A 14,752-nucleotide genomic window follows, 5' to 3' on the forward strand; every position below is an offset into this window, starting at 1 on the left:
AGCCAAAGAAAAAATAATGATTAAGAAAGAGGTAGTACTGGAGCTTTTGAAACAAATAAAGGTGGATAAGTCTCCAGGTCCTGACAAGATTTTCCACAGGACCTTGAGAGAAATTAGTGAGGAAATAGCGGAGGCTCTGGCAGTGATTTTTCAACTGTCATTAAAGACGGGTATAATGCCAGAGGATTGGCGTGTTGCGCATGTGGTTCCTTTGTTTAAAAAAGGTTTGAGGAGCAAGCCTAGCAATTATCGGTCTGTAAGTTTGATGTCTGTGATAGGTAAATTGATGGAAAGCGTTCTTAGAGATAGTACATATATATATAAGTACATGGAGCGACAGGTCTGATCAGGGACACTCAACACGGATTTGTGCGTGGAAGGTTGTTTTTGACCAATCTCGTTGAATTTTTTGAAGAGGTGACTAAGAATGTTGATGAGGATAGAGCAGTGGATGTTGTCTATATGGACTTCATTAAGGCCTTCGATAAGGTTCCGCATGGGAGGTTAGTTAGGAAGGCTAAGTCCTTGGGTATTAATTTGGAGATAGTCAAATGGATTCAACAGTGGCTGGAAGGAAGGTGCCAGAGAGTAGTAGTAAATAATTATTTGTCAGAATGGAGGCCGGTGACAAGCGGTGTACCTCAGGGTTCGGTATTTGGACCATTGCTGTTTGTCATATATATTAATGATCTGGAGGATGGGGCGGTAAATTGGATTAGTAAATAAGCAGATGATACTAAAATAGGGGGAATTGTGGATGATGAAGAAGGTTTTCAAAGATTGCAGAGGGATTTAAATTGCTTAGAGGAGTGGGCAGAAAGATGGCAAATGGAGTTTAATGCTGATAAATGTGAGGTGCTTCATTTTGGAAAGAATAATCAAATCAAGACCTATGTGGTAAATGGGAGGGCATTGAAGAATGCAGTGGAGCATAAAGATCTAGGAATAATGGTGCATTGTTCCCTGAAGGTAGGAACGCATGTGGATAGGGTGGTGAAGAAGTATGCTTGCAAATATAAATCAGTGCATAGAATATAGGAGTTGGGAAGTAATGATGAAACTGTACAAGGCATTAGTGAGGCCAAATTTAGAGTACTGTATGCAGTTCTGGTCACTGATTTATAGGAATGATATTAACAAGATAGAGAGAGTGCAGAGAAGATTTACAAAAAAAATGTTGCCTGGATTTCAGCATCTGAAATACAAGGAAAGATTGAGCAAATTAGGTCTTTATTCCTTGGAATGTAGAAGGCTGAGAGGGGATTTGAAAGAGGTTTTTAAGATAATGAGAGGGATAGATAGAGTTGATGTGGAAAGGCTTTTCCCATTGAGAATAGGAGAGGTATGACAATGACAAGAGGTCATGGGTTGAGTGTTGACGGGCAAAGGTTTAGGAGTAACATGAGGGGGATCTTCTTTACTCAGAGAGTGGTTACTGTGTGGAATGGGCTTCCGGGAAAGGTGGTGGAGGCAGGGTCAATTTTGTCATTTAAGAAAGAGTTGGATAAGTATATGGATGGGAGGGGGATGGAGGGATATGGGCAGAGTGCTTGTAAGTGGGATTAGAGGAGGGGACTTGGATCAGTGCAGACTAGAAGGGCCAAATTGGCCTGTTTCCGTGCTGTAATTGTTATATGGTTATATGGTTATATAAGATGACCAGGAATTTATGCAGGACATTTTTTTAAAGATAGCAGACACACAGGGACATATCTTACTAGGGAGACACTTTAATTTTTTATCCTAGACCCATCAATAGATAAAACTGGGAAGACTATTGCAAAAAATAAAGCAGCCAAATTTACATTAAATTCAAGGATATGAAGATAATTGATATATGGAGAAAACAACATCCGAAAGAGAGAGATTATTCATATTATTCAAACAGACATAAAGCTTATTCTAGGATTTATATGTTCTTGTTGTTAGCACAGATTCAAGGGAGAGTTCGAAGATGAATATAAGGCAAGAAATTTATCAGACCATTACCCTTGTTATTAACAATTGATTTAGAGGATACTCTGCCAAAAACATATAGATGGAGGCTAAATCCCTTATTGATAAAAAAAAGGATTTTTGGGAATACATAGAAAAACAAATTAAAGTATATTTAGAGACAAATGCAAATTCTGTAACAGACAAATTTATATTATGGGACGCAATGAAGGCCTTTATTCGGGGACAAATGATTAGTTATATGACCAAGATTATAAATGAATATGATTGTGAAATAGAGCAGTTGGAAAAAGAGATAGTAACTATAGAGAAAGATTTAATGAGAAGGGAAAATATAAAGAAAAAGAGAGAACTGACAGAAAAAAAATAAAATATGATACATTGCAAACATACAAAGTGCAGAAAAATATTATGAAAACAAAGTAAAGATATTATGAATTAGGAGAGAAAACCCACAAAATTTTGGCTTGGCAACTAAAAACAGAACAAGTAACAACAACTATCATACCAACAAGGAAGGAGGTTAAACAGATCTCATATAACCCATAGAGATTAATAGAAACTTTTAAAAATATATAAGCAATTGTATCAAACTGAAAACCCAGGGAAGAATGACAAAATAGATGAATTTCTGTCAAACATTGAATTACCTCAATTACAATGAGAAGATCAAAATAAATTACTAAAGCCCCTGACAATTACAGAAATACATGATACACTAATGACATTACCAAATAATAAAGCACCAGGCAAAGATGGATTTATAAGGTATTCAATAATCTATTAATTCTGCCTCTCTTAGAGGTAATGAAAAAGGTGGAAGAGACCCAGAATTTGCCTGACTCATGTAAAATGGTAATAATAATAATTCCAAAAACCAATTGTCACCAGCTTCATATAGACCAATATCTCTACTAAATACAGACTATAAATTAATTGCAAAAATACTAGCAAATAGACTAACAGATTGTGTACTGAAATTAATCATATTAGATCAGAGAGGGTTTGTTAAAAATAGAAGAGCAGCAAATAATGTCTGTAAATTTATTAATTTAATCCATACAGCACAAATAAACAACACTAACTGTGGCAGTAGCTCTTGATGCAGAGAAAGCTTTTGATAGGGTGGAATGGAGTTATCTTTTTAAAGTACTACAGAAATACAAATTAACCTGAAAAAGTTATTAATTGAATTAGAACACTGAATAATGGCCCTTTGGAAAAAGTGGTAACAAATGTATATGTTTCAGACTACTTTAAATTGAGTAGGTCAACAAGACAGGGATGTCCATTATCACCTTACTTGTTTGCTTTGGCTATAGGAACCATTAGCAGAGCTGATAAGAAAAGAACCTATGATAAAAGTAAAAGAGGAAGAATTTAAAATGAGCTTATTTGCAGATAATATTATAGTATATTTAATGGACCCAGATAAATCAATAAAAAGGTTATATACAAAATTGAAAGAATATGGGGAAATATCAGGATACAAGATTAATATTGATAAAAGTGAAGTGATGCCAATGAACAAAGTCGATTATACAAAATGTAAAAGGGAATATACAGGCCATACGTTACCTAGGTATCAGGATAGATAATTAATTTGTTTGTATAAATTAAATTACCAACCGTTAATATAGAAAATACAGGAAGACTTAGAGAAATGAAAAGATTTATCACTAACTCTAATAGGGAGAGTAAATTGCATCAAAATGAATGTATTTCCACGGCTACAATACCTGTTCTAAATGCTACCAATTCCCTTGACAGGGGAATTTTTATGAAATTAATCAAATTAATAAGAAAGTTTCTATGGAAGAGTAAAAAATCAAGAGTGGCTTTGGAAAAATTAACATGGGAATACAAACAAGGAGAATTGCAGCTACCAAATTTTAAAAGCTCTTACAGGGCAGCACAGTTATTTATCAGATTTTTATCAGACAGGAGAAAAATCAGCTTGGCTCAAGATAGAATTATGTAAATTAGGAGAAAAGGTCCCTGAACATTTACTCTATAAATGGGATAAGAAACTGGTGCAACATAACAATCTACCAATACTGCATCATATACTAAAAATATGGGAGAGAATACATCTGGAACAAAGATGATAAATTTTCAAATATCAAAAATGTTATTAATGCAAAGCCCATTCTTTCTTTGGCTTGGCTTCGCGGATGAAGATTTATGGAGGGGTATATCCACGTCTGCTGCAGGCTCGTTGGTGACTGATAAGTCCGATGCGGGACAGGCAGGCACGGTTGCAGCGGTTGCAAGGGAAAATTGGTTGGTTAGGTGTTGGCAAAGCCCATTAATTCCTTTTATAATAGACAATCTATTTTTAAAGGAATGGGCAAGAAAAATAATTAAAAGAATAAAAGATTGATTTTTGGGAAATAATTTATTGACATTTGAAGTTAAAAAATAAATATGGATTATCATATGGTACAATATTTTCATATTATCAGTTGAAATCTTATTTAAAAGAAAAGTTGGGAACTGGCTGCTATGAATACTTAATTACAGACACTGCTTTAAGTTATAGGGGTGGACTGGGTGGAGGAGAAGGGGGGAAAAATGAAAATGAGTATATATTAATACTGAATATTTGTATATATTGTTACTGACATTGTTCACGGTGAAGTACTAAATAAAAATTATTTTAAAAGAAGAATAAAGTATTCCAGTGTCTCAGCAATGTCTATGCTTCTGCTCCACTGAAGCTCAGTTCAGGCCCTCAATTTTGTGCCAAGCAGGCTTCTGACTTTAAGAATGATTTGAACAAATTTAGATGTTAACTTTCAATTTTTTGTTGGATAATGTGGGTTGATAATAGAGAAGGGTTGCACCAGAACCACTGTGAATGGAGAGACTTGTGTGCTGGTTTTTGGGTAGGAATCCCACATCAGTTTGGATTTTGCAGTGTTGTCCACATTCCAAGATCTATTTGCAAATTTCTATGTAATAGAAATATTTTTTTTCCTAGATTTTTCATCCACACCGAAATTCAACTTCAACAACTTGCAACCTCTTTTAGAACATTTTAATTTCCACATGTCTGCTTATCGCATCTTTTTGCTTTGAACATTTTCAGATCAGTCTTGCCCTCCACCCAGTTATTCTGCTTTTTCTTTCCTGCTTTTTAAAAAAATCTGGCTCTAACTTCCACCCCAAATATCTACCAGTTCTGATCTAAAAGTGTTTTCTGTTTCACTCTCCATGGATGCTGTCAGACCTGCTGAATCTGTGTAATTTTTGTTCTTCATTACATCATGGCATCTTCAAAAAAAATAAACGATATTTTGTTATAAAAAAATTCTAATATAAAATCAGAACTTCAATCATCCCAGACTTCTATTTTTCAGCTCCTCTGCTTTTTCTCAGCTGCCATGTACTACAGTAAAAAAAACATTATCTGGCATCTTTAGAGATTGATAGATGCCAGATAAAATGAATTTGCTGGTTACTTGATATTGCATGTTGCGTGATTGGCAAATTGACAGCTAGGGGCTTCAATTTTAAACTTTCTTATTTTTTACCTATTTATTTTCTGCAATTTTTTTTTTGCTGTTTGCTTGAATTCTGGATAACCAAGATTTTACTGTACTAGCCTTTCGAGTGATCAGAGTTGCTGGTAGTTATCTCCATTCTTTCCCTTTATTGCACAATACAATTTTTTTTCTGCAATTAGCTGATATAGAAGAAATATTCTGAAAACTATATTTTCCATGTTATAAAAAAGACCAAGTCAGTATTTACTCTGAAGAGGATTTATTCATGCTAGAAATTTTGCTTGCGTTGTGTTAGGCCGGCAGAACTACATGCTGTACATAGCTTTGAAAGAATTAGAAATAAATCTTCTTTTCATTGAAATGATGAATTCCCCATGTTTTATACATATATTGACTGCAGGTGTTTTTATTTTAGAGTTGTGTTAAATTTCAAAAATGGCATTTTTATACCAAGAAAATAATACATGGAATAACTATGGAAACGTTTGAATTTTAAAATGATCTGTGGGTGTTTGATGTTAGTCATTGCAGAATAATCTTACTGTACATTTCTCAGTTAGCTGCTCAACATCAGTGCTGCAACACCCGTTCATAGAAGAAACATTACTTTGTAGCGGCGGCTACACTGCTAACTGAAGGATCGCACAACCAGACGGGTTGAGTTCAGTGAGCAAAAACTGATTTATTGCAGGCTGCCTGGCTAGTCTTATACTCCCAGCCCGGACCTGGCTGAGAACCGCGCTGTGGGGCCCTGATGTCACCGGAGCGTCACGTGGGTCCCCAAGCACAGGCTTCTGAGCCCAGTGCCGAGGTCAGGAGGAAACCCTGACGGCGCCATTTTGGCTGGCTGCCCCGCCGTGTGCATGACAAGTGGGGCCGGTTTACCTGCCTAATGGTGTACCGCCACAACTTTTTATTAATTTGACAAAATGGCAAAAACATTTCAAGGTACAATGTTTCTTTTGTAAATATGTTTATTTATGAAAATAATATTAATAGTTGCCTTTTGTCATGCTGCAATTATTTTAGCAAGATTTAAATGTCATGGGGGTGTCTTATTTATAATTGTTATTAGTTGTTTGAAGAGAAGATTGGGGAGGGAAAAGTTGCATGAATTTTTAACTGAATAAAGGGTCCTTTTTGAACAGGAACTGTAGCACCAAATCCATGACCACTTCAGTAGATCTCCTGATAAATTAAATAATTCAGTACTTCTATAAAGCTGAATCTGATTTAGATGGCACAGTTGATGGGCTAGTGGCCAGGACTTTTGATGTATGGTGGAAGAGCAGTTAGTGTTGAGATGGACAGGTTGGGACAATGGGAAAAGAAGTGGCAGATGGAATACAGCATTGGGGAAGAATATGTCATGAAGTTAGGTAGAAGTAATAAACGCTAAAAGGAAAAATTTTCTAAAAGCGGGGAAATTCCGTAAGTGGAGGTCCAAGGGGACCTGGGCATCTCAATGCAGGATTCCCCAAATGTTAACTTGCAGAATGTGTCACTAGTCAGGAAGACAAATGCAATGTTAGCATTCATTTTGTGAGGACGAGAATATAATAGCAAAGATGTAATGCTAAAGTTTCATAAGGCATTGATGAGACCATATTCGGAGAATTGTGAGGAAGGAGGTGTTGACTTTGGAGAGGTGAACATACGAGAAATGTTTAATGGTTCAGGGCCTGTGCTCACTAGGGTTTAAAAGGATGAAATTCAAGATTCCTTTATTGTCATGTAATAGTACAGAATGCGTAATATTAAACAAAACTGCCTTCTGCCTACCGTAAGGCAGACAGAGTCATCATTAGTATTGCCCAGTACCCCTTACAGTATGAGAGAAAAAGAAGCAAAAGAGAGTACCTCCAGAGTCACTGTGTGTCCTTGGATTCACCTCCAGTGCACCTGCAGGTTCTGCAGCCGCACAGACCCCTGAGGCGTGAGCACATTGAAACAGACTAAATATTGAAAGGGCTGGATAGAGTAGAAGATGTTTCCAGTAGTAGGAGTGTCTCGGACCAGAGGATACAGCCTCAGAATAAAAGGACAACCCTTTAGTACAGAAATCAGGAGAAATTTCTTCAGCCAGAGGGTATTGAATCTGTGGAATTTGTTGCCACAGTCATCTGTGGAGGCCATCATTGGGTATATTTAAAGGAAAGGTTAGTAGGTTCTTGATTAATAAGGGTGTCAAAAGTTGTGGGGAAAATGCAGGACAATGAAGTTGAAAGAAATGGCAATTCAAATGGCAGAATACTTGTTGGGCTGCATCTCCTAAATCTACTCTTATCCCATATGTTCTTATGATTATTTAAGAATAGAACACACCATCTTCCCTTCAATATATCGAAATCTTCATTTATGCAACAACTGTAAAAAAATTTCTGAAAGTTTATTAATCTAGTACTAAAGAGTTAGCATAATGAACAAACCTATCTTCTTTGTACTTCAATAAAAGAAGCCATTTTAGATTTAAAATTTTCCCTTCATTGTTCAGATTTTTCCCTGGCACTCCAAAGCTTCAATCATTCTGAATTATTTAGAACTGCTGTTTTTCATCACTTTAACCTGCACTAGACAACAAAGATTTTGCTTCTGGAGTACTTTTGGGTGTATTTTATGGATTTTTGGCTGTTTATCATGAAAAATCACTTTAAAATTTTCCTATCATATACAGTTTTTTAAGCCTCGCAAGTGATCACAGGTATTAACAGCCAATAGGCCTTTAAAGTGTTTAGAGTGAAAGCAAAATCGGCTCAATGCCAGCATCAGATAACGTCATCTCACACCGGGGATTGACAGCCTCAACCCCTAGTACAATCCCTGGCGTCTGCAGTTGCCGGCATTGTAATCAAACAAGTGTGAAATGGGTAATTGCATTGTGGGATTGAAATGACCCAAGTTTTTGTATGAGTGCAGGAATGTGGGTAAGTAATAGCAGGGATGGGGGGGGGGGGAGGGGGGGAAGAGAGAGAGAGAGAGAGAGAGAGTGAGTGAGAGAGAGAGAGAGAGAAAGACGAAATAAATAGCGATAGTGGACAATTTTTAAACAGTGTGGGAAAGGGCACCAACTTTCCCATGCTGTATAAATTGTGCACTATAGCGCTACCAACTTCCCCATCCTTTTTCTGCTATTGCTATTTATTGCTAGCACTTTCCCACAGTCCCTTATAAAGGTTTATATAAGTCGGCACAACAATAACATGGGCTGAAGGGCTCATACTGTGGTGTACATAAATGTTAATTATGTTATAATTAGGCATAACTAATTTTGTTCAAATATAAGATCATAAAACATTAATTATGATTCAGTGTATTATGACATCACTGGTAGGAGGTAGGACAGTCTTAACCCTGGGGATGGCTTCTTGCAAGTGTGAAAGCATTCACTGTCCCAGTTAGGAGTGGTCAAGTGTGAAAGCCAAACTCCCATTCCTATCCCAGGAGACTGAATGGCCAATGATACAATTGTAAAAGGGGCTTTAGAAAGAACCTATTTTTCTGATTTTCTGTCATATTTTAAGAACAACATGTCATTGAAAATTAATTTTCTGTATTCACACTTGGACTGATCTTGGTGCAGTTAGGTACAAACATGGTGAAAGGTTTCACCAGGACATTGCGACCATGGAGAAGTGGTATCAGGGCAACTAGAATCCATCAGTGCTGGCCAACTATTATTGGACACTGATACAAGAGGCATCAAATGCAGAGTACAAACAAAAATCACCGGCAAAACATTCTTAGGTCAGTTGAACTAACATAATGTGTCGGCATCATTATGCGATTAAACATGATAAATTCAATAAAAGCTAATTTAATGTTTCTCCAACTTCCTACCTGATACAGCAAATCTGAAATTATCTTTATGTTAAGCTTTAAGTCGTCTATCATAATTCCCAATTTTCTTTCAGGAAGGAAAACTTTTGAAAAAAATTGTTGTCCAGTGATATTACTGATGGCGTAACAGGCCAAACTATTGTGACAAATAGGTACAATGAAACTAGTCTGGAAACTGAATTGTTTAGTAGCATATTGATAGGCTGTCAAGTTACCTTAAAAGCTGAAGTGCAGTGGCCCTAAAACTTCAAACTACAATCAATGTACTGAATCAACATCAGTAATAAATTTCGGAAACTGTCACTTCAAATGAGAAGGTAAGAAGTAAATCACAAAATTCTATGGTTGAAGTAAAACATGATGCTGGAGAAGCTCAGCAATGAGAAGGTAACTGAATCAAAAATATCTTTTCCAGGTTTAGTACTGATTTATTATGTTTTTGTTTTTTTTATCCTGATTGCCTACAATTTATCAGAAAACATGATGTATATTGAAGGACTTCCAGTCAGTTGCCATAGTGACAGTGTGGCTGACAGCAAAAAAGGCTAATGACAATATACTAGCAGATACTGTTGACAGGGCTGGGAGCCAGACTATTTTGCAAGGCCAACTACTTGTACCCCTCAAAAAAATTAAAGTCTTACCTGTGATTGTTCAGAGGGTCACCACGGGAATTGGAACCATTCACCCAGGATATGGCATTGAAGAGGAACTGGGAGGGGGTCCGGGGAAGGATGGAGCAGGGATCAGGGGAGGTGGTGGGGAGGGAGGAAGCAGGGACCAGGGAGGGAGGGCTCCAGTGACCCAGCACCAAGCCAATGTTGCCAGGGCCGAGCGAGGGCATTTGCACCCCCTACCCCCTTTCCTCAGGGAGTTTCTATCCCGTTGCCTTCCTGAGTCCCTCACACACTGGACAGCGCCTCGATCACCCTGATTGCCATGTGGTCGGGGCACTTGAGCTGAACTTGTCCGACAGCTCGATGTAAATAAAGAGGGCCAATGTTTTGAAAACATTCCAAGTTTTCAAACCAGTACACTTGAAAGCCCACCATGTTAGAATTTGGACCCAAAACAGTTGTCTGGGCTGAAGGGTGGAGCACATATGCATCCCAGTCTGAGAGGCAATTTCAAACCAGAGTCGCTCTCCTGCAGTGAAACTGTAGTGAAAGTATAGAGCATGGAGATGGAGGGAGTTGCCTGGCCCCAACAATACTGAACTGCTATATTTGTGCCCAATAGAGGAATGTACCGACCTCAGGATGCATCAAAGAGAAAAGCCGGACTGTCTGGCCTAAAACTGGACGTCTGGCCAACCTGACAGCGCCCCTCTATGGTCTGCACCCTAGGCAGCTTCCTAGTTCACCTAATGCTAGAGCCGGCCCTGACTGTTGACCCTTGGTTTTAGAATTAATACCTTCCTTGAATTTAATGGATAGAAACATGATGATAGAACTTAACAGTGCAGCTGCTAAATAAGCAATTTTTAAAGTGGATGTTGCCAATTTTTTATTTGAAAGCAAGCAGACATTTTGATAAATGGTTTAGTCTCCTGTGTACAGTGACTGCAAGTATAACTAGGCACACTGAAACAATCTACACTGTGGATCTTTGTCAGAATTTTCTAGATTGAACAAGTAGTGACTCCATTATGAATGAAAGGTGAATGATTAATTTCAAATGATCCATATTATTCAGCCTATGCAGCACACCTTTGTATTACTCAAAAAGCACACAAATTATTGACCTTTCCTTTAAGACTAGCATAGCCTTGTTTTATGATTTTGTTGATTAATTAAAAGATCTTTAATTATTGTTTCTCTTTTTTTTTAATTTTTTTATTTTCCACACCATAAATCACATTATAACCATGGTACACACTTTTTCCTTTTCACACATATACAGTGCCATTTTCTTCCCCCCCCTCCCTCCTCCCAACCCACCCCCCCCCACCACCCCCCCCCTCCCGTCCATTTAAGGTATACAATCTAGGATACATTAAACCAGTCAGACAATGTTGTCACTCAACAAAAATACACCAGAAATTCTACTGAGTCCATTCTTTTCATTTCCTTCTCCTTCCATCAACTTAGGTAATGATTGTCCCCGGTAGGTTTTCGCTATTGTATTTAATGTAAGGCTCCCATATTTGTTCGAATATTTCAATATTATTTCTTAAACTATATGTTATTTTTTCTAATGGAATACATTTATTCATTTCTATATACCATTGTTGTATTTTCAAAATATCTTCCAATTTCCAGGTTGACATAATACATTTTTTTGCTACGGCTAGAGCTATCTTAACAAATCTTTTTGTGCATCCTCCAAATCAATTCCAAATTCTTTGTTTTTTATGTTACTTAGGAGGAAGATCTCTGGATTCTTTGGTATATTGTTTTCTGTTATTTTATTTAATATCTGATTTAGATCTTCCCAAAATTTTTTTACTTTCTCACATGTCCAGATTGCATGAATTGTTGTTCCCATTTCTTTTTTACATCGAAAATATCTATCAGATACTGTTGGGTCCCATTTATTTAACTTTTGAGGTGTAATGTATAGCCTGTGTATCCAGTTATATTGTATCATACGTAACCTAGTATTTATTGTATTTCTCATCGTTCCGGAGCATAACTTCTCCCATGTTTCCTTTTTTATCTTTATATTTAAATCTTGTTCCCATTTTTGTTTAGTTTTACCATTTGTTTCCTCATTCTCCTTTTCTTGCAGTTTAATATACATATTTGTTATAAATCTTTTGATTATCATTGTATCTGTAATCACATATTCAAGGTTACTTGCCTCTGGCAAACTCAAACTGCTTCCTAATTTATCCTTCAAGTAGGATCTCAAATGGTAATATGCCAGCGCTGTATCTTGAGTTATATTGTACTTATCTTTCATTTGTTCGAAGGATAAGAATCTATTCCCTGAAAAACAATTTTCTATTCTTTTAATCCTTTTTTTCCCATTCTCTAAAGGAAAGGTTATCTATTGTAAAAGGGAGTAACTTGTTTTGCGTCAATATTAGTTTTGGTAATTGATAATTTGTTTTATTTCTTTCTACATGAATCTTCTTCCAAATATTGAGGAGATGATGTAATACTGGAGAACTTCTATGTTGTACCAATTTTTCATCCCATTTATATAATATGTGTTCAGGTATCTTTTCCCCTATTTTATCTAATTCTAATCTCGTCCAGTCTGGCTTTTCCCTTGTTTGATAAAAATCTGATAGGTATCTTAATTGTGCGGCTCTATAATAATTTTTAAAGTTTGGCAGTTGTAAGCCTCCTTGTTTATACCATTCTGTTAATTTATCTAGTGCTATCCTTGGTTTCCCCCCTCTCCATAAAAATTTCCTTATTATTTGCTTTAACTCCTTGAAGAATTTCTCTGTCAGTTGTATTGGCAATGCCTGAAATAAGAATAATATCCTTGGAAAAATGTTCATTTTAATACAGTTTATCCTTCCTATTAGTATTAGTGGTAAATCTTTCCAATGCTCTAAATCGTCCTGTAATTTTTTAATTAGTGGATAATAATTGAGTTTATATAGTTGGCCGAGATTTTTGTTTATTTGTACACCTAGGTATCTTATTGCTTGCATTTGTTATCTAAATGGTGATTCCTTCTTAAATTTTGAGAAATCCGCATTATTCATAGGCATTGTTTCACTTTTATTTACGTTGATCTTGTAACCCGACACTTCTCCATATTCCTTCAATTTCTTATATAATTCTTTTATTGATAGTTCTGGTTCTGTTAAGTACACTATAACATCATCCGCAAATAAACTGATTTTATATTCCTTGTCTTTTATTTTTATTCCTTTTATATTATTATCTATTCTTATCAATTCTGCTAGTGGTTCTATAGCTAACGCAAACAATAAAGGTGATAGTGGGGATCCCTGCTGCGTTGACCTGCTTAAGTTAAATTGCTTTGATACATGTCCATTTACTGTCACTTTCGCTAACGGTCCCTTATATAATGCTTTAATCCAATTAATATACTTCTCCGGTAAACTGAATTTTTGCAATACTTTGAACAAATAATTCCATTCTACTCTGTCAAAGGCCTTCTCTGCGTCTAAAGCAACTGCTACTGTAGGTGCTTTATTTCCTTCTACTGCATGAATTAAGTTAATAAATTTACAAATATTGTCTGTTGTACGTCTTTTTTTGATAAATCCAGTTTGGTCTAAATTTACCATTTTCGGTACATACTCTGCTAATCTGTTTGCTAATAGTTTAGTTATTATCTTATAATCTGTGTTAAGTAAAGATATTGGTCTATATGACGCTGGTGTGAGTGGATCTTTCCCTTGCTTTAGTATTACTGTAATTATTGCTGTTTTACATGAATCTGGTAAGCTTTGTGTTTCATCAATCTGGTTGATTACTTCCAGGAGGGGCGGAATTAATAAGTCTTTAAATGTTTTGTAGAATTCTATTGGGAATCCATCCTCTCCTGGTGTCTTATTATTTGGTAATTTTTTTATTATCTCTTGTATTTCTACTATTCCAAATGGCTCTGTTAATTTATTTTGTTCCTCTATTTGTAGTTTTGGTAGTTCAATTTTAGTCAGAAATTCATCTATTTTCCCTTCTTTCCCTTCGTTTTCAGTTCGGTATAATTGTTCATAAAATTCTCTAAAGTTTTCCTTAATTTCTTTTGGATTATATGTAATTTGTTTGTCTTTTTTCCTTGATGCCAATACCATTTTCTTAGCTTGTTCTGTCTTAAGCTGCCATGCTAGGATTTTGTGCATTTTTTCACCTAGTTCATAATATTTCTGTTTTGTCTTCATTATGTTCTTCTCCACCTTATATGTTTGTAGTGTTTCATATTTTATTTTTTTATCCGCCAATTCTCTTCTTTTAGTTGTATCTTCCTTCATTGCTAATTATTTTTCTATATTTACTATTTCCCTTTCCAACTGCTCTGTTTCCTGATTATAGTCCTTCTTCATCTTGGTTACATAACTTATTATTTGCCCTCTAATGAATGCTTTCATTGCATCCCATAGTATAAACTTATCTTCCACTGATTCCGTATTTATTTCAAAATACTTTTTTATTTGTTTTTCAATAAATTCTCTAAAATCCTGCCTTTTAAGTAACATGGGATTTAATCTCCATCTATACATTCTTGGAGGGATGTCCTCTAGCTTTACTGTCAATATTAAGGGTGAATGGTCTAGCTTTATATTCTGTTTTTCTTACTCTATCTTGGATACTAGCTGATAACAAAAATAGGTCTATTCTTGAGTATGTTTTATGTCTAGCTGAGTAATATGAATATTCCTTTTCTTTTGGGTGTTGTTTCCTCCATATATCCAAAAGTTGCATTTCTTCCATTGATTTAATTATAAATTTGGTTACTTTGTTCTTTCTGTTAATTTTTTTCCCAGTTTTATCCATATTTGAATCCAAATTCTGGTTGAA

General features: G+C 35.9%; 1 protein-coding gene across 20 annotated transcripts in view; it reads left to right on the forward strand.

Moving 5' to 3' along the window:
* The window catches only part of LOC138762132 (kalirin-like), an 873,682-nt gene that overhangs the window by 237,137 nt on the left and 621,793 nt on the right, over positions 1-14,752 (forward strand). For 3 of the 20 annotated variants that reach the window (XM_069935556.1, XM_069935563.1, XM_069935564.1), the window contains exons 1-2: positions 8,832-9,209; positions 9,377-9,619. The exons of 16 other annotated variants lie outside the window; for them this stretch is intronic. The gene's annotated coding sequence lies outside the window, so the exon portion shown is untranslated. Of the gene's footprint in view, positions 1-8,831; positions 9,210-9,376; positions 9,690-14,752 lie in introns of those variants that run through there. One more of the 20 variants, XM_069935565.1, reaches the window with a different exon arrangement.

Source organism: Narcine bancroftii, chromosome 4, assembly GCF_036971445.1.
Source record: "Narcine bancroftii isolate sNarBan1 chromosome 4, sNarBan1.hap1, whole genome shotgun sequence".
Lineage (NCBI taxonomy): Eukaryota > Metazoa > Chordata > Chondrichthyes > Torpediniformes > Narcinidae > Narcine > Narcine bancroftii.